The following is a 19,384-nucleotide window of genomic DNA, read 5'->3' as shown; positions in this document are numbered from 1 at the left end:
ACTTGTGGACCAGTGTCCTGAAGTTCGTTCTCCCACCTCAGAGTCACAGCCCTGATGCCTGATGGAGCACCAAGAGCCTTTAACCCACACAGCTCAGAATAAAAGGGAGAAAAAAAGAAAGAAAGAAAGAAAGAAAGAAAGAAAGAAAGAAAGAAAGAAAGAAAGAAAGAAAGAAAGAAAGAAAGAAAGAAAGAAAGAAAGAAAGAAAGAAAGAAAGAAAGAGAAAGAGAGAGAGAGAAAGAGAGAGAGAGAGAAAGAAAGAAAGAAAGAAAAATAAATAAATAAATAAAGAAAGAAAGAAAGAAAGAAAGAAAGAAAGGAGAAAAAGAAAGAAAGAAAAGGAGGAAGGAAGGAAAAAAGAAATAAAATAAAATAAAGTAGGATAAAATAAAATAAAAAATAATTATTAAGAAGAAAAAATTTTAAAGTAAACAAACAAAAAACCAAGGATGGTCAGAAACCTAAGCAAATGGTGAAGCAAGCTATACAGACAAAATCTCACACAGAAGCATACACATACACACTCACAAAAAGAGAAAAAGGGGAAATAAATAATATATCTTGCTCCCATAATCCACCTCCTCAATTTGGAGTGATTCGTTGTCTATTCAGGTATTCCACAGATGCAGTGTACATCAAATTGATTGTGGACCTTTAATCCCCTGCTTCTGAGGCTACTGGGAGAGATTTCCCTTTCTCTTCTTTGTTTGCGCAGCTGCAGAGTTTCAGCTTTGCATTTGGCCCCGCCTCTGCATGTAGGTCACCTGAGGGCGTCTGCCCTTCGCTCAGACAGGACGGGGTTAAAGGAGCAGCTGATTCGGTGGCTCTGGCTCACTCAGTCCACGGGGAGGGAGGGATTCTGATGCAGGGTGAGCCTGTGGTGGCAGAGCCCAGTGTGCCATTGCAACAGCCTAAGGCGTGCTGTGTGTTCTCCTGGGGAAGTTGTCCCTGCATCCCACAACACTGGCAATGGCCCGGCTGCACAGGCCCCTGGGAGGGGAGGTGTGCAGAGTGACCTGTGCTCGCACACATGCTTCTTGGTAGTGGCCGCAGCAGCATTAGTGTGTCATGCCCATCTCTGGTGTTTGCACTGATAGCCTCAACTCGCGCCCATTTCTGGAGCTCCTTTAAGTGGTGCGCTTAATCCCCTCTCCTCGAGCACCAGGAAGCAAAGAGGGAAGAAAAAGTCTTTTGCCTCTTCAGCAGCTCCAGACTTCTCCCAGACTCCCTCCTGGCTAGCCATGGTGCACTAACCCCTTCAGGCTGTGTTCATGCAGCCAACCCCAGTCCTCTCCCTGCGATCTGATCAAAGCCCGAGCCTCAGCTCCCAGCCCCCGCCCACCCCGGCGGGTGAGCAGACAAGCCTCTCGGGCTGGTGAGTGCTGGTCGGCACCGATCCTCTGTGCGGGAATCTCTCTGCTTTGCCCTCCACTTCCTGTTACTGCACTCTCCTCCTCCATGGCTCTGAAGCTCCCCTTCCACCACCCGCAGTCTCTGCCTGTGAAGGGGCTTCTAGTGTGTGGAAACCTTTCCTCCTTCACAGCTCCCTCCCACTGGTGTAGGTCCCATCCCTATTCTTTTGTCTCTGTTTATTGTTTTTTCTTTTCCCCTACCCAGGTACATTGGGGAGTTTCTTGCCTTTTGGAAGGACTGAGGTCTTCTGCCAGGGTTCAGTGGGTGTTCTATAGGAGCAGTTCCACGTGTAGATGTATTTCTGATGTATCTCTGGGGAGGAAGGTGATCTCTGTGTCTTACTCTTCCGCCATCTTCTCTCTCCCCTGGGCTGCATTCTGAGTAATGAACTTTTAGATCTATTTTCCAGTTAAATAATTTTTTCATTAGTTATCCTACAAATTCAATAATTATATTTTTGTTTCTGGAGGATCTCTTGGTACATTGTCATTTATGCCTGTCTGTTTTTGATAGTGCATTATTTCTTGCCCATTTATTTTTGATTCTAGACTTATTTCTTTAAAAGTATTAAGTATAATCATTTTATATTCTTCATTTGAAAATCCCAATATCTAAATTCTTGAGAGTTCTAAATTTTTTTTTGTTATTTCTGCTGACTCTTGGTGAATTATATATTCATGTATTTGGTAAATTTTAATTGTGAGATCATAATTAGTTGAACTTGATCTTTGGGAATCTTGAGAAATCTGGATGAAGAATATTTTATCTGAGAGGGTTTGATTTATTTCTGCCAGTGGCAAGGGGAAATTATCAAACTGGGACAACTTAAATTTAACTTCTCATATTGAATTTTTCCTGATTATTTCTGCAGTTTAATTTTTGATGTAACTTATGTTAAAATAATTTCAAGATCCTATACAACTTGCCACACCTGTCTGTCTTTTACCAAGATTTCTGAATTCTGAATATTTTGCCACACTTATCCTCTCTTTAGCTATCTATCTATCTAATTATTTATCTTTTTCAGAACCATTTGAACAAGCTTCAGACATATTGTGCCATCACTCATACATCCTCCAATGAATATTTCCCAAGGACAAGGACCCTTCCCAACATTACCATCATACAACTGTCCAAAAAAGAAATACAAGCATTAATGCAACAATGCCATCTAATCCACAGACCCCACTGAAAATGTTCTACGTGTATTAATAAGGCTTTTTTCTTATGGTCCAGGATCCCATCCAGGATAACACATTGCATTTCCCTTTATTTTGTTACAATCTGGAACTATTACTTGGCCTTTTCCTTTTATGACTTTGATAGTTTCTTTTTCTAATTTTGACCCATTGTTCACACTTCTGCCTTTTCTTCCCCATAGACTAATTAAAATCTTCATGTACTAGTAGAAAAATCTTCCACCTCCTTAAATCTCCTCTTCTCCAAGCTAAATATTCTTAATTGTTTTAATTGTGTCTAATACATCATATTTTCTATTTTGGCTTTGCATCTTTTAAAATATATATTCACGTTGTTTAAAAATACTCTGAACTAAGATTCTGATTTGAATAAGCAAAGACAATTTTGTAGACTAGGCACAGATTTGCAACCAAAACTTTAGAGAATTTTTGGCAGTGAGTTACTGAACTTGAGTATGAGAGGGCTGCTGGATTGAAAGTGTTGCCTCTTTGCCATAATAATTCGATTTTGTTTTTTCCAGTTCCATATCAGACACATCAAAGAAAGTATTAAAGTTAGTTGACTTAAGGTGATAGGATATTAAATACTTTTTCTAATTTTTATTCTAGTCCTTATGCTTGCATATTTTACATAGTTATAGTGTGTATTACAACTTATTCTGTTCTTTTCAACTAACATTACTTCATAAACCTTTGCTCTATTGCTATATGGGGTTCATAAGTACCAGCTGAACATTTAATAACGTTCTATAAAACTGGTTTGCCATAATTTCCCTAATATGTCAATATAACGTTGTCTAGTTAGTAATAATTTTATAATTTTCTACCATCATGGATAATTTTGGGAAAAACATTCTTCAATGAAATGCTTTTTTCTCATTAAAAAAATGTCCTTAAAACATAATTCCAAGAATGGTATAATTGAACCAAAATAGAAACGTTTGTACAGTTCACGTAATTACTTTCCCCAAGATGTGGGACCAATTACAGTGCCATCAGGAAATAATGAGTATACAAATTTCACAAGAAGTTCATAAAATCAGATTTTTATCCATATAATTTTTGTGGTATGATCTTCTGGATCATTTTAAAGAACTATGGTAAGCCATCATGGTTTTTGGGTTAATTTTCCAAGTAATTGTATCAATGCCAGTTAAGTAGTATATTTTCTGCTTCTAAGATTCAGATGTATGGATGGTCATAGAAAATCTGTGATAAACTATGATGACTAAACGTATATGTATTTTCAACCTTTCCTGTAATAATTTTTAAAAGTTCTCAGCAGCTTACAACCAGAAGCATTTGTTTTTTGCTCATGATATGTGGAGTGGTTTTTGTGCAGCTCAGCCTGATTATGCTCTATTTGGGTGCACATATATTCTCCTTCTAAGATCCAGGAAGAAGGAATAGTCCCTATCTAGGACATGCTATTTTTGAGGCAAAGGGAAGAACTTCGACAGACCAAGCCCAAACGAGCAGTTCATTTTAAAGCTTCTGCTTGTGATTGGCACAATATCACTTCTGCTAATACTCCATTGGCCCAGGCCAAGCCTGATAATGGAATGGAAAAATATACTCTACCTACAGATATGTACCCCAAGTGACACTGATGTGGATGTGGATATAGATAATGCTCATATGAAGTAGAAGGATAGTTGGGGATGGTCTCTGAAGCTTTCTTTGCTTCCATGACACTTGTTCCCTATGTATTTCCTATTATAGAATTTAACACATTTTATTGATAGTATTTTTTGCTCTATTTATTTCCTTGTGTAGACTTCACATTCCTTAAGGGCATAAATATTGCTTTACTCATGTTTCATATAACCTCAGTGCCTAGGATGCAAGGCAGAATATATAGGTTCTCAAAATAGGTATGTTGGACTGAATGGTTTTCATCTATACTTATCCTGGAATAATGATCAGCTTCCATATTCTTTGGTCTTACTAGAAAAAGGTAATACAAATTAATATTTTCAAAAATTACTGGACTCCCTGATGTGTCTTTTTAATGTAAGAAAAGATTACTACTCATATTTATTTTTAAATTCATTTCAGGACTGCAGGAGAAAGAGTAGGCTTTTCATTTGTATTAGGTAACAGGACAAGGAGCACTGCTCTCATTCAAAAGCCCAGGGCATATTAAACTGTACTGTCTCAATTCAATAGAAGCTCTCTGATCAAGCTAGGCTCTGCTTGAGAAGAAGATAAATGTATAACAGGCTGACTTCTCTACTCTCAGAAAGAGAAATTAAAAGGTTGCCAGCTGAAGAAAGGAAAATTTTTTAGAAAACTATCAAAAATTATTATTCATTAAAGAACCCTAACAGTCAGGGCCAACTTGTCCACTGAGCACAGAAGGAACAGTGCCTGGGCCCTAGGATACTTATAATGGTCCATGAAAATAAAAAGGTTTTAATATCATTTAAATTTGAAGAAAAATGAAAATAATAAGTATATAATAATAAATCTAGTCAGGAATATATTTGTTTTCATAGCAACATTGTCATAAAATATAATTTTAACAGGTTTCATGGAGGAAGGTCCCACAAAGACAAAGATGCCCTTGGCCCACAAAAGTCATAACACGACACCATTTACAGGGAGTGAATCTTTTAAAGTAGCAGGAGAGGATATAGAACCACTGGGCTGAGCAGAGCCCCCAATAATTGCAGGCTTGGCCTTATGCTCATCACTATGGGTAGAATGATTTTTATCTTTTCCAACATGGTTTTGTTGTTAATGATAAAGCTGACTTGGGACAAAATCATGAAGAAAATTATTTGGGGGGTCCTCCAGTCCCTCTCTCTCCCTCCCTCCCTCTCTTCACCCTCTCCCTGTTAAAAGATAAACTGAGACATATTAAAAATTTTAAGAGTTTGAGCAAAAATCAATTTCAATCAGGCAGCACCAAACTGGAAGTGGTTAGAGCACTTGGAATACAGAAGACAGGAGAAAGACATCTAGAGAAAGTGTAGAAGCAAAGAAAGAAATTATTTACTTGGCTACTGGTTAAAGCCTAGTTGGACGTTTTGGCTGTTTGTGACTGGTTGTCCTTAATGATTTTGTAACCTGAGGCATTTATAGGCATGGATTTTGGTTTGCTTACATGGGCTGCCACAGCATTAGAGCCCCCTCAGTCTAATGGCCATCTTGTTTAAGTAATTTAACAGTATGCATGTGTACACACACACACACACACACACACACACACACACACCCCACACTTAGGTGTATCATGACACATGCAGTTCAATAAATACTTACTTAATACTTCTTTATAATGTGTTGGGCCCTGTTGTAGCCACCTAGGACATATCAGTTAAGAAATAAAGAAAACGTTTCAACAGTCTCTATCCTCTAGACCAGTGGAACTCAAAATGTGGTCTGTGGACTAGCTGATGGCTTTATTCATTTAAAATTAATGATACATCTTTATGGTTTAGCAATCAGATTGTATATTTATTAAAAAGAATGGCCATTAATTTGCAATGGTTTTCACTACAATGAAGATACTTTAAAAATGTATTTGTGTATCACCCCCCACCCCACCACCACCACTTCTGTTTCTGACTGGAGGATATAAGTGGGTGGGGGGAGAGAGAGAGGGTTGAAGAGAGAGAGGGTGGTGTTGTGGTGTGGCATAAAGGAGAAAGAGTAGTGAGAAAGGGAAGGGAGAGGGAGAGAAGAAAGCATGGAAAGGAGAAGAGAAAAAAGGAGGAAAGGAAAAGGATGGAGAAGGCATAGAAAAGAGTACAAAGATACAGAGTAAAATGTGCAAGGAATAAGTGGCGTGGAGTCTCACTTTTTTACAGTTCTCTTTTTTTGAGGTCAATATACAGTGAAATGCATACCTTATAGGTGTATGGATATATAAATTCTTTCTTGACCTTTTTCTATGGAAATGTGCTAGTAAACAGAAAATTTGAAAAAAAAATCATAGTGAACACCCATATACCCACCACACCAATTCTACCATCAATACTATTATATTTGCCCTCTAACTTACTTACTCATCTCTCCATTCCTCTAACCATTCATGCATCTTATTTTTGGATGCATTTCAAAGAAAATTGCCATCAGCAGACTTACCCCTAACACCTAGTACAGCTTTTCCCTACAGTTTTTTCCTTTGAAATAATATTTATATCCAATTAAAAGCACAAATCTTAGGTGAAGATAAACTGAATTTTGACAATTGCATACACCTTTAAAATACAAATAGCTATTTAGATATGGAACATTACCGTTACCCCAGAAAGATCCCTCATGCCCTTTTCTCAGTCAACTCCTTGAGGCAACCACTATATACCTCTGCCTGCTCTAGAACTTTATATAAGTGGGATCATACAATATGTACATTTTTGTGTAAGGCTTCTTTAGCTCAGCCAATGTTTTTGAAATTCATCTATACTGTTACATGTATCAATAGTTCATTGTTTTTTTAAAATTGCCGAGTACTATTCCTTTGTATAAATACACAATAGTTTGTTATTCATTCTCCTACTGATGGACATCTAACTTATTTACAAATTTTAGCTATTATTAATAAGTTTTCTATGGACAATCTTGTACATGTCTTTTTTTCTTTTTGTACACGTTTTTATTATTTCTCTTGGGTAAATACTTAGGTTACAAGGTAAGTATAGTTTTATTTTTTCAAAGAATTCAACACCCTTTTACAAAGTACCATTTTACATTCCCACCAACTTGTATGTAAAGTTCAGTTCTCTACATGCTCATCAACATTTGGTGCTATTAGCCTTTTTAATTTTAGCCATTCTGTGAGTGTGTTCTGATTTCTCATTGTAGTCTTAATTTTCATTTCCCTGATGACTAATTATTTTGAGAACTTTTTAATGTTGTTTTCATTTTTGCCATTTGTATATCTTCTTTTCTGAAGAATCTCTTCAAATTTTTAAAATTTTTATTTATTTATTTATTTATTTATTTATTTATTTATGGCTGTGTTGGGTCTTCATTTCTGCACAAGGGTCTTCTCCAGCTGCGGTAAGCGGGGGACTCTCTTCTCACGGTGTGTGGGCCTCTCACTATCGTGGCCTCTCCTTCTGCAGAGCACAGGCTCCAGATGTGCAGGCTCAGTAATTGTGGCTCATGGGCCCAGTTGCTCTGCAACATGTGGGATCCTCCCAGACCAGGGCTCGAACCTGCATCCCCTGCATTGGCAGGCAGACTCCCAACCACTGTGCCACCAGGGAAGCCCCTCTTCAAATTTTTTGCACATTTAAAAAATTGTGTTATTTTTATATTTATTATTGAGTTGTAGTCGTTCTTTACATGTTATGGATACCAATCTTTTGTCACCTTTTTCGAATATATGCATTGTAAATATATCCTCCCTATGTGTGGTTTGATTGTTCACTTTCTTACAGCAGCTTTTGATGAAGAGAAATGTTAAATATTGATGAAGTTTAGCCATTTTTTTCATGGTTATTGCTTTCTGTGTCCAGTCTAAGAAATCTTTGTCTACCCCCAAGTCACAACAATATTCTCCTCTTTTCTTCTAAGCTTTATAATTTCAGCATTCATATTTAGATCCATGATCCACCTCAAATTAATCTTTGTGTACTGTGAGTTACGGGGTGAAGATTTATCTTTTTCTATATGACTACCAAGTTGTTCCAACACCATGTGTTGAAAAGACTTTTCTTTCCTCATTGGATTGTAGCTTTGATGCTTCTGTCATGAATCTAATTGTTACATAGGTGCAGATCTACTTTTAGGCTCTCTGTCTTGTTTCACTGATTTATTTGTTGATTCTCTTGCCAGCCATCACATTGTTTTGGTTATTATAGCTTTACAGTAAGTCAGGTAGTGTAAGTCAGGCAACATTTTCAAAATTGTTTGGGATAATCTAGGTTCTTTGAACTTTCAAAATTATCTTGTATTGATTCTTCCAATCCAAGAACATGGTATATCTCTCCATCTGTTTCTGTCATCTTTGATTTCTTTCATCAGTATCTTATAACTCTTCTGAGTACTGGTCTTTTGCTTCCTTAGGTAGGTTTATTCCTAGATATATTATTCTTTTTGATGTGATGGTAAATGGGATTTTTTCCTTTATTTCTCTTTCTGATCTTTCATTGCTAGTGTATAGGAATGCAAGACATTTCTGTATATTAATTTTATATACTGCAACTTTATGAAATTCACTGATGAGCTCTAGTATTTTTATGGTAGTATCTTTAGGATTTTCTATATATAGTATCTTGTCAACTGCAAACAGTGACATTTTTACTTCTTTTTGAATTTGGATTCCTTTACTTCTTTTTCTTCTCTGATTGCCATGGCTAGGACTTCCAAAACTAGATTGAATAAAAGTGGTGAGAGTGGACATCTTTGTCTTATTACTGGTCTTAGAGGAAATGCTTTCAGTTTTTCACCACTGAGGATAATGTTTGCTGTGGGTATGTGGTATATGGCCTTTATTATGTTGAGGTACATTCCCTCAATACCCAGTTTCTGGAGAGTTTTTACCACAAATAGGTATTGAATTTTGTCAAAAGCTTTTTCTGCATCTATTGAGATGATCATATGGTATTTATTCTTCAGTTTGTTAATGTGTCAAATCACACTGATTTATTTATATTGAAGAATCCTTGTACCCCTGGGATAAATCCCACTTGATCATGGTGTATGATCAATTTAATGTGTTGTTGGGTTTAGTTTGCTAGTATTTTGTTGAGGATTTTTGTGTCTATGTTCATTAGTGATAATAGACCTGTAATTTTTTTGTGTGTGATATCTTTGTCTGGTTTTGGTATCAGGGTGATGGTGGCCTTGTAGAATGAGCTTAGGAGTGTTCCTTCCTCTGCAATTTTTGGAAGAGTTTCAGCAGGATAGGTGTTAACTCTTCTCTAAATGTTTGATAGAATTTGCCTGTGAAGCTATATGTTCCAAGACTTTTGTTTATTGGAAGTTTTTAAATCAGTTTCAATTTGAATACTTGTAATTGGTCTGTTCATACTTCATATTTTTTCCTGGTTCAATCTTGAAGGTTGTACCTTTCTAAGAATTTGTCCATTTCCTCTATGTTGTCCAATTAATTGTTGTATAGTTTCTTATGATCCTTTGTATTTCTGTGGTGTCCATGGTAGCTTTTCCTTTTTCATGTCTAATTTTATTGATTTGAGTCCTCTTCCTTTTCCTCATGATGAGTCTGGCTGAAGGTTTATAAGTTTTGTTTATCTTTACAAAGAACGAGGTTTTAGTTTAATTGATCTTTGCTATTGTTTCTTTATCTTTATTTTATTTATTTCTGCTCTGATCTTTATGATTTCTTTCCTTCTATTAACTTTGGATTTTGTTTATTCTTCTTTCTCTAGTTGCTTTAAGTGTAAGGTTGGTTGTTTATTTGAGATTTTTATGGTTTCCTGAGTTAAGATTGTATTGCTATAAACTTCCCTCTTAGAACTGCTTTTACTACATCCCATAGGTTTTGGATTGTTGTGTTTTCATTGTCATTTGTTGCTAGGTATTTTTTGATTTCCTGTTTGATTTCTTCAGTGATTCATTGGTGGTTTAGTGACATATTGTTTAGACTCCATGTGTTTGTGTCTTTTACAGTTTTTTTTCTTGTAAATGATTTCTAATTTCATAGTGTTTTGGTTGGAAAAAATGCTTGATATGATTTCAGTTTTCTTAAACTTACTGAGGCTTGATTTGTGGCCCAAGATATGATCTATCCCAGAGAATGTTCCATGTGCACTTAAGAAGAATGTGTAGTCTGCTGTTCTCAGATGGAATGTCCTATAGATATCAATTAAGACTATCTGGTCTAATGTATCTTTTAAAACTTGTATTTCCTTATTAATTTTCTGTGTGGATGATCTGTCCATTGGTGTAAATGTGGTGCTAATGCCCCCCACAAATTATTGTGTTATTGTTGAATTCTCCTTTTATGGCTGAAATGACTATACTACCCAAAGTAATTTACAGATTCAATGCAATCCCTATCAAATTACCCAATAACATTTTTCACAGAATTAGAACAAAAGTTTTTACAATTTATATGGAAACACAAAAGAATCCGAATAGACAAAGCAATCTTGAGAAAGAAAAACAGAACGAGAGGAATCAGATTCCTTGACTTCAGAATATACTACAAAGCTACAGTAATCAAAACAGTATGGTAATGGCACAAAAACAGCAATATAGATCAATGGAACAGGATAGAAAGTCCACAGATAAAACCATGCACCTATGGTCACCTTATCTATGACAAAGGAGGCAAGAATATATAATGGAGAAAAAACAGCCACTTCAATAAGTGGTGCTGGGAAAACCGGACAGCTACATGTAAAAGAATGAAATGGGAGCACTCCCTAACACCATACACAAAAGTAAACAGAAAATAGATTAAACATCTAAATGTCAGGCCAGACACTATAAAACTCTTAGAGGAAAACATAGGCAGAACACTCTATGACATCAATCACAGCAAGATCCTTTTTGACCCACCTCCTAGAGTAATGGAAATAAAAACAAAAATAAACAAATGGGACCTAACAAAACTTAAAAGGTTTTGCACAAAAAAGGAAATCGTAAACAAGATGAAAAGACAACCCTGAGAATGGGAGAAAATATTTGCAAATGAAGCAACTGACAAAGGATTAATCTCCAAAATTTATATGCAACTCATGCATCTCAATAACAAAAAAAACCAAACAACCCAATCCAAAAATGGGCAGAAGACCTAAATAGACATTTCTCCAAAGAAGATATACAGATTGCCAGCAAACACATGAAGGAATGCTCAACATCATTAATCATTAGAGAAATGCAAATCAAAAGTACAATGAGATATTATCTCACACCTGTCAGAATGGCCATCATCAAAAAATCTAGAAACAATAAATGCTGGAGAGGGTGTGGAAAAAAGGGAACACTCTTGCACTGCTGGTGGGAATGTAAATTGATACAGCCACTATGGAGAACAGTATGGAGGTTCCTTAAAAAACTAAAAATAGAATGACCATATGACCCATCAATCCCACTACTGGGCATATACCCTGAGAAAAACATAATTCAAAAAGAGTCAAGTATGACAATGTTCATTGCAGCTCTATTACAATAGCCAGGACATGGAAGAAACCTAAGTGTCCATCGACAGATGAATGGATATAGAAGATATGGCACATATATACAATGGAATGTTACTCAACCATAAAAAGAAATGAAATTGAACTATTTGTAGTGAGGTGGATAGACCTAGAGACTATAGGAGACCTAGAGTCATATGAAGTGAAGTAAGTCTGAAGGAGAAAAATAAATACTGTATGATAACACGTATATATATGGAATCTAAAAAATAAATAAATAAATAAATAAATAAAAAGATGCTCAACATTATTAACATTAGAGAAATTCTAATCAAAACTACAATGAGATATCACCTCACACCAGTCAGAATGGCCAATGCACCAATGCACCCCAATGTTTACTGCAGAACTGTTTACAATAGCCAGGAGATGGAAGCAACTTAAATGTCCATCAACAGAGGAATGGATAAAGAAGTTGTGGTACATGTAAACAATGGAATATTAGGCATAAAACAGAATGAAATAATGCCATTTGCAGTGACATGGATGGGCCTAAAGATTGTCATACTGAGAGAAGTATGTCAGACACAGAAAGGCAAATATCATATGATATCACTTATATGTGGAATGTATAAAAGGGTAAAAATGAATGTATTTACAAAACAGAAATATTGTCACAGATTTATAAAACAAACTATGGTTACCAAGGTGGGGAGGGGGTGTGGAGGGATAAATTGGGAGATTGGGATTGACATGTACACACTACTATATATAAAATAGTTAATAATAAGGACCTACTACACACAGGGAACACTACTCAATACTCTGTAATGACCTATATGGGAAAATGATCTAAAAAAGAGTGGATATTTGTATAACTGATTCACTTTGCTGTACAGCAGAAACTAACACAATGTTGTAAATCAACTATACTCCAAAAAATTAATTAAAAAAAATAAAATTAGTTTGTTAATGTCTACCAAAAAATCTGCTTGGGTTTTGATTGAAATTGCATTGAATAAATAGATCAATTTGGCTAGATTTGACATTGACATTATAAAATATTGTCTTTCAATCTATAGTCATTTACTTAGATTTACCAAAGTAAATTTTTGTGGTATTCAATGCAGATATTTTGCATTTCTTTTGTCAAATGTATTTGTATTGTATGTTGACACTATTGTAAATGTAATCATTTCATTAATCTCATTTTCAATTGTTTGATCTAGTATGTAAACATACAATTAATTTTTGTGTGTTAATTTTATAGTCTCTTGTCTCTAAACTTAGGTATTATTTCTAATTATTTCCTTGTATATTCTTTAGGACTTTTTATAAAAGCAATGAAGTCATCTGTCCATAAAAATTTTTACTAATTCTCCTTTCTAATTTTGATATCCTTTATTTCTTTTTGTTGCAATGCCTAAAACTTTGAGAAGTATATTGAATGAAAGTAGTGAGTGTGGCATTTGTGCACTGATTCTGATCTGAGGAAGGTCACATTAAATATTTCACACTCAAGTAAGATAATGTCTGTAGGATTTTCAAAAATTCTTTTGAGGAATTTTCTTGTCCTTAGTTTTCTGAGTGTTCTTATCAAGAATGGTTTTAAAATTTTTCAAAACTTTTGAGCATCATTTGAGATAATCATATGGTTTTCTCTTTATTCTACTAATGTAGTGAATTAAATTAATTGATTTTTGAATGGTAAAACAACTTTACCTTCTTATAATGTATTATTCTTTTATATGTTATTGAATCCTATCTGATAATATTTTGTTAAGGATTTTCTTCATCTACATTCATGAGAGATATTGGTCTGTGATTTTTTTTGTCTTGTTATGTCTTTATCATGATTTGGTATTAGGTTATGTTGGCCTCATAAAATGAGTCAGAATGTATTCTCCCCTCCTCTATTTCTAAAAAATATTTGCATAATATTTTAATTAATTTTTCCTTAAATAATTGATTTAATTTCCCATAAAACCATCTGGGCCTCTAAATTTATTAGTGGGAGTGTTCTTAAATTTAACTTTCTTCTTTAATAAATATAAGACCATACAGATCTAATGTTTCAATTTTTGGTAAGTTTTATCTTTGGTAAAGGATTTTGAAACAAGATGAATTTGTTGGCATAAAACTGTTAATGATCCTTTGTTATCCTTTAATGTCTATAGAGTCTTTAGTGATAGGCCATTTTTTATTCTCAAGATTCATAATTTTTATTTTTTTCTTATTTTTTTGATAAACCTTACTAGTAACTTGTCAATTTTATTAATTTTTTTAGAAGAACCAAATTTTGCCTTTGTCAATTTTCTCCATTTTGTATATCATTGATATCTACACTAATCCTTCCTCCTTTTTAGTTTGTATTTAATTTGCTCATATTTTCTAGCTTTAATAGTTGATAAAATAATCATTGGATAAAAAGCATTGGGGCTTTTTTCTTTTCAATATTTCCTTTTGCTTTTTATTTCTAATTTAATTATATTTTGGTCAGAGCATATTGTCTTCTGAGATACAGGATTTCAGTGTTTTGACTCTATCATTAAGACTTTCATTCGTTTTATGGTCTTTATGATGAACAGACCAGGTGTATTTTTTTAAAATATGCATTCGAAGTTGTTGGATGTAGTGTTCTATAAATCTATTAGGCCAAGGAGGTTTTAAATGTTCAGATTTTCTATATTCTTGACACTTCTGTTTGGTAACATCTTCAGCTTTGATTGTAGATTTGTCTATTTCTTACAATGTTTTTCAGTGTTTGCTTTATGTACTTGAAGCTCAATTATTTGGGCACATATTTATGATTGTTAAGTCTTCTTTATAAATTGATCTCTTTATCTCTTGTATTATTCTTTGTCTTGAGAAATTGCTCATATTAACATAGCTACTCCAGCATTCTTATGCTTACTGGTTGCTTGATGCATCTTTTTTTCAACTTCTTACTTTATCTTATATTTCAAGTTTGTTTCTTTTAGACAACATATAGCTGGCTTTCAATCTTTCATCCTTTCTACAATCTCTGCCTGATATGTTTGCCATGTGTACTCTATTTTTCAATCTCTGTTTTTTCTCTGTTCCTTCTGTCCTTCTATCTTTTGGGTTAGTCAAGTATCTTTAAAAATTTTTTTGGTATTAATTTTTTTCTGACTTTTGAGCTGTGCTTCTTTGTATTATTTTGAATGATTGCCCTAGGGATTACAATATGCACTTTTAACTCATCACATTCTACTTAAGTTTACCATATATTATTTCTCTCAAAATGTAAGAAGCTAGCAACAGTATAGATCCTTTTACCCTTTACCCCATTCTTCTTGGTAATTTTGTTGTAGATAATATATTTATATTTATTATCAACTCTAGAATATACTGTTACAATTTTTCTTTATAAATCACACATCTTTTGAAATAATTATGAGAAGAAAATTAATCATTTATATTTACTAACATATTTTTCAATTTAACAGTTCTATTTTCCTTCCTGTAGATTTTCTTTCTTTAGCATTTCTTATACAACAAGTCTGCTGCTGACAAATTCACTTCCAGTTTATGTGAAGGTGGTGGTTTTTCACCTTAAAAATTTAGGGGATATTTTTACTGGATATTTAATCCTGGCAGGACAGTTTCCCCTCTCAGCCTATTATTTTAAATGTCATTTTGTTGTATTTTGGCATTCATAATTTCTGACAGGAAGTTAGCTATATCTATCATGCCATTATCCCAAATATATCATACATCTTTTTTGCCTAGTTGGACTAAAGATTTTCTTTTTTTGTTTTGCAGAAGTTTGATTTTCCTCCTTTGAAATTTTACTGAGCATGGTTTGCTGATTTTTATCTCTGTAAGTTTATTCTTCTTCACCAAATCTGAGGAATTATTTGGCTGTTATTTGTGCAAATATTTTTTGCCCTGATTATTTTTTCTCTTACTGGAAATATAATTGTGTTATGCTAGAATGATTTGCATTGAACCTTTATTCATTTTTGTCAACTTTTTTCTATTATTTAGATTGGGTAATTTCCATTAATATGTTTTTCACATTTTCTCTTTTTTTCTTATTGCATCTCCAATCTGTTATCAAACCCATGCAGTTAATTTCTTATTTCAGACACTGTAGTTTTCAGTTTTATAATTTCCATTTGATTCTTACATATATTTTCCATTTATGTATTAATACATCATTTGTTGATTCTTGTGAGCATATTTTCCTTTACCTCTTGAACATTTGCATGGCAATTAAGTCTTTTCTTTGCTAATTCCAAAACCTTTGTCTCGTTGATGTCAGTTTCTATTTTTCTTTTTTTTTTCTTGACTATGGATCCCATTTTCCTGTTCCTTTGCATGTCTAGTTATTTTTCATTGACTCCTGGACATTGTAAATGATGCATTTTAGAGGTTCTAGATTCTGTGTCTTCATCTAAAGATTGTTGGTTTTGCTCTAGCAGAAAACTTGCTTGCCTGGACTGAATCTACACTCTATCTCTCCTTTAGTGCTTGAAAGCTCAGCTCACTTCTTTCAGCCTTTTATTTTTTACCTTCTTGCTGGTCATTGTGAATGCAAAGATCAGGGATCAACTAAGGCATTTGGCAAAATTTTACTCAGATTTTAGTGTTCCCCTCTCTATAGCAAACCACTTTCTGTGCTCCCCCATTTCAAATTTCTCTTGCAGACCTGAAATACATCCTTTTACTTCCCAACATATTAAGACTGTATCTTTCTTTCTCCTTAAGTTCCAGCTGCTCCACACCAGGCAGACTGGATAGTACTTTTAGGTGAAAAGCTGTATAAATATATTTTTTACCCAGTGCAGTCCCTCTCATTTGAGATTTAACTCCACTCCATTTTTTACCCTGCTTTTGGTGACTCTCCAATGTTTTTAAATAGTAGTCTTTATATATATCGTCCACATTTTATAATTGTTAATTGTGGGTGGATTAGTCTACTACATGCTACTCTGTCATTACTGGAAATGGAACCCAATCTGACTGACTTAACTTACCAAATTTAAGAATAATTTTTCACAAATAGCTGAATACTCTTATCTCAATATTATAAACTTGAATTTTGTGTGTCTGAATATGTGGGTTTGAGAATGTGTCTCCTGAGAGTAAAAGAAAGTTCACAAAACAGAAAAGGAAATATATGTTGTTAAGAATATTTGCCCCAAATTTTGATTAATAAAATTTTTTGTTCCTTTGAGCCCTAGAACATGTCTATCTATCCCAATAGTCTATCCCATGGTAATTTCTTGGGAAAATGGTGGATTAGAATTCTGGAAATCTGGATTCTATGGTTGCATCTGCAATTAACTAGCTCTATGACATTTGTCACGTTAAGATACTTGAACCTCAGTTTATTTTTTTAAAAAAAGAAGGGATTGAACTAAAGAATCTTAAAGTCTCAGCTCATATTCACATAAATTTATCAATCTCATCTTTTGACTCTATCTTTTTGGGTAGGTATCCTAGTGTCACTTAAAAGTGTTTCCATTGTACTCTTCTTTGGTGCTGATTGGGTCTTCCCTGCCCATGCCTTGCCTGGCACTCCATCCACCCTCGTTTATTTGCAAGACACTAGCTTCTTCTGTGTTCCGACCACTATTCTGAACTGCAGATACTATGATTTACTTAATCTGGTGTCTGTTCTACTCATGCCTAGAGACCCTGTGTCTTCCCAGATGCCTGTTAACAATACTAATTAATAAGATTGCTTGCTAACTGGAGAGCATAACAGCAAACTCTGCTATTTAAGAATGTGCACTATTTTTTTATTTTAAAATTTAAAAAATTGAAGTATAATTGACTTATTGTACAATATTATGTTAGTTTCAGGTCACAACATAGTGCATTCAATATTTCTATATATTACAAAATGTTCACCACAAGGATGTGTACTAATTTTTACCATATAAAAGAGAATATTAGCTATATCATCTCATCCAAATTTGAGTAAAAATAGCATATGTGGAATTTCCAACATTTTACTTTAAAAATTAATTATTTTTCTCTTTAATTTGGGATCTGCTGCTACCTATATACAGTTGAATTTAGTTTAAGATATTGTAGAATTCCATGTTTAATGATTTTATTTTTAATATATTGATATTTTATAGTATTCCATAAGAAGAATTATGACTTCCAGGGAGCCCACAACCTAAAAATACCAAGAGTCCCTAGGTAAGAATTGACAATTTTTCAATGGCTTTCTTTAAAAAATGCAGACAATTTTTTCAATTATATTTTAAAGTTATATCTATACATGTTAGATAGTAGTTAAATTTTTTTTAAAAGATCTATTTGGTTGACTGTAGGAAATTCAGTAGTTGAACTAAATTTTTAGTGATTTAACAGAACTTATAGTTTAATTTCAGCCTCTGATGATTTTTACCATTTTGTTTGTGAATCAAATGTTTCTATATTGATTGTCAATGAGTTCAGTTAGGACCCTGTTGTTATACTGAGTTGACAAAATTAAGAATAGTACCCTGATATTTGTATTGCTTATAAGGAATTGAGCTTGCTGGAAACTCCTGCAGAAAAATTAAGTTTCTCCCAGATCATATATAGCTACCAAGGTAGTAATGATGCCAAAGTGATTTACCAGAGACCCAGTGGATTTACTTACTTTAAGGATGGAAATTAAAGGAGTAGAGAATTGTTCAGTATACTTACACTTACCTATGTTCAGTATACTTATACTTACCTATGTCCTGTTTTTTGTACATGTTATATGTGTGCATATGTTATATATACATACATAAATATGTATGTATTTTGTATACCTTCTATTTTCTACTTCTAGAGAAAGAAATATAATTTAGAGCAAAGATTAAAAGAAACAAAGTCTCCTAGTTGCCAGTAAAGTACCATTTCATGAACTTAATCTCTACTTTTCAAAACATTGGCTTGTTTATCTTTCTTCTACCTGTCAACTGCCATCTGCCCTTTTCATAGCTACAAGCCCTTTCTCATATTTTCTGTGCCTTAATTACCTTATTAATATTTTCTAATATTCTGAACTTTTTTCCATTGTAAACTGTCTTCCCTATCATTTGAAGAAACCATGGCATTGTCAGTCTATATTCTGTAGGGCTCAAGGAGATAAGTAACATGGGTTATTTAGTTCAGCTATTCTAAGTTAACTCACCAAACATGAATGACTTTTTATTTCCTGTAAATTTACTAAATAATTTTTTGAAACCTTTAAATACATTTCATGTAATCTTAAAAGGGTTAGTTGTAGATAGTGTCCTGTACTTGGTTCTTTCATTTTCTCATTTATCGTTATTTTTAATGAATCCTTTCTCAGTAATTATTTTCTCAAATTTGTAAACATTTATTCTTCAGGAAAAAATGTCAGTAAAACATTCTATTGGTATTTTGGCTACTTTTATAGAACTGGGGTGAATGGATGAAATTCTGCTGTTTCCTTTTATGGGTCATAACTCAAATCTGTATATTGTATTTAATTAATCAATTATTTTATCCCTGTATTAGTTTAAGCATTTAACTATCTACTATATGCCAAGTACCTTACTAGACAGAGGATATGAAGATCCATAACACATTCTCAGCTCTCAAACAGAAAAATAAGGACTTCCCTGGTGGTGCAGTGGTTAAGAATCTGCCTGCCAATGCAGGGAACACTGGTCTGGGAAGATCCCACATGCCACAGGACAACTAAGCCCGTGCGCCACAACTACTGAG

At 33.9% G+C, this 19,384-nt stretch overlaps 1 long non-coding RNA gene across 1 annotated transcript in view; it reads left to right on the top strand.

The window, feature by feature from the left end:
- The window catches only part of LOC136794509 (uncharacterized), a 104,428-nt gene extending 86,576 nt beyond the window's left edge, over positions 1-17,852 (top strand). The window contains exons 4-5 of the long non-coding RNA XR_010841413.1: positions 15,461-15,518; positions 17,791-17,852. This is a non-coding gene — a long non-coding RNA (uncharacterized lncRNA). The remainder of the gene's footprint in view (positions 1-15,460; positions 15,519-17,790) is intronic.
- Positions 17,853-19,384: the final 1,532 nt, after the last annotated feature.

The sequence above is a fragment of the Kogia breviceps genome, chromosome 7 (genome assembly GCF_026419965.1).
Source record: "Kogia breviceps isolate mKogBre1 chromosome 7, mKogBre1 haplotype 1, whole genome shotgun sequence".
Lineage (NCBI taxonomy): Eukaryota > Metazoa > Chordata > Mammalia > Artiodactyla > Physeteridae > Kogia > Kogia breviceps.
This window is presented reverse-complemented; position numbering and strand designations above follow the sequence as displayed.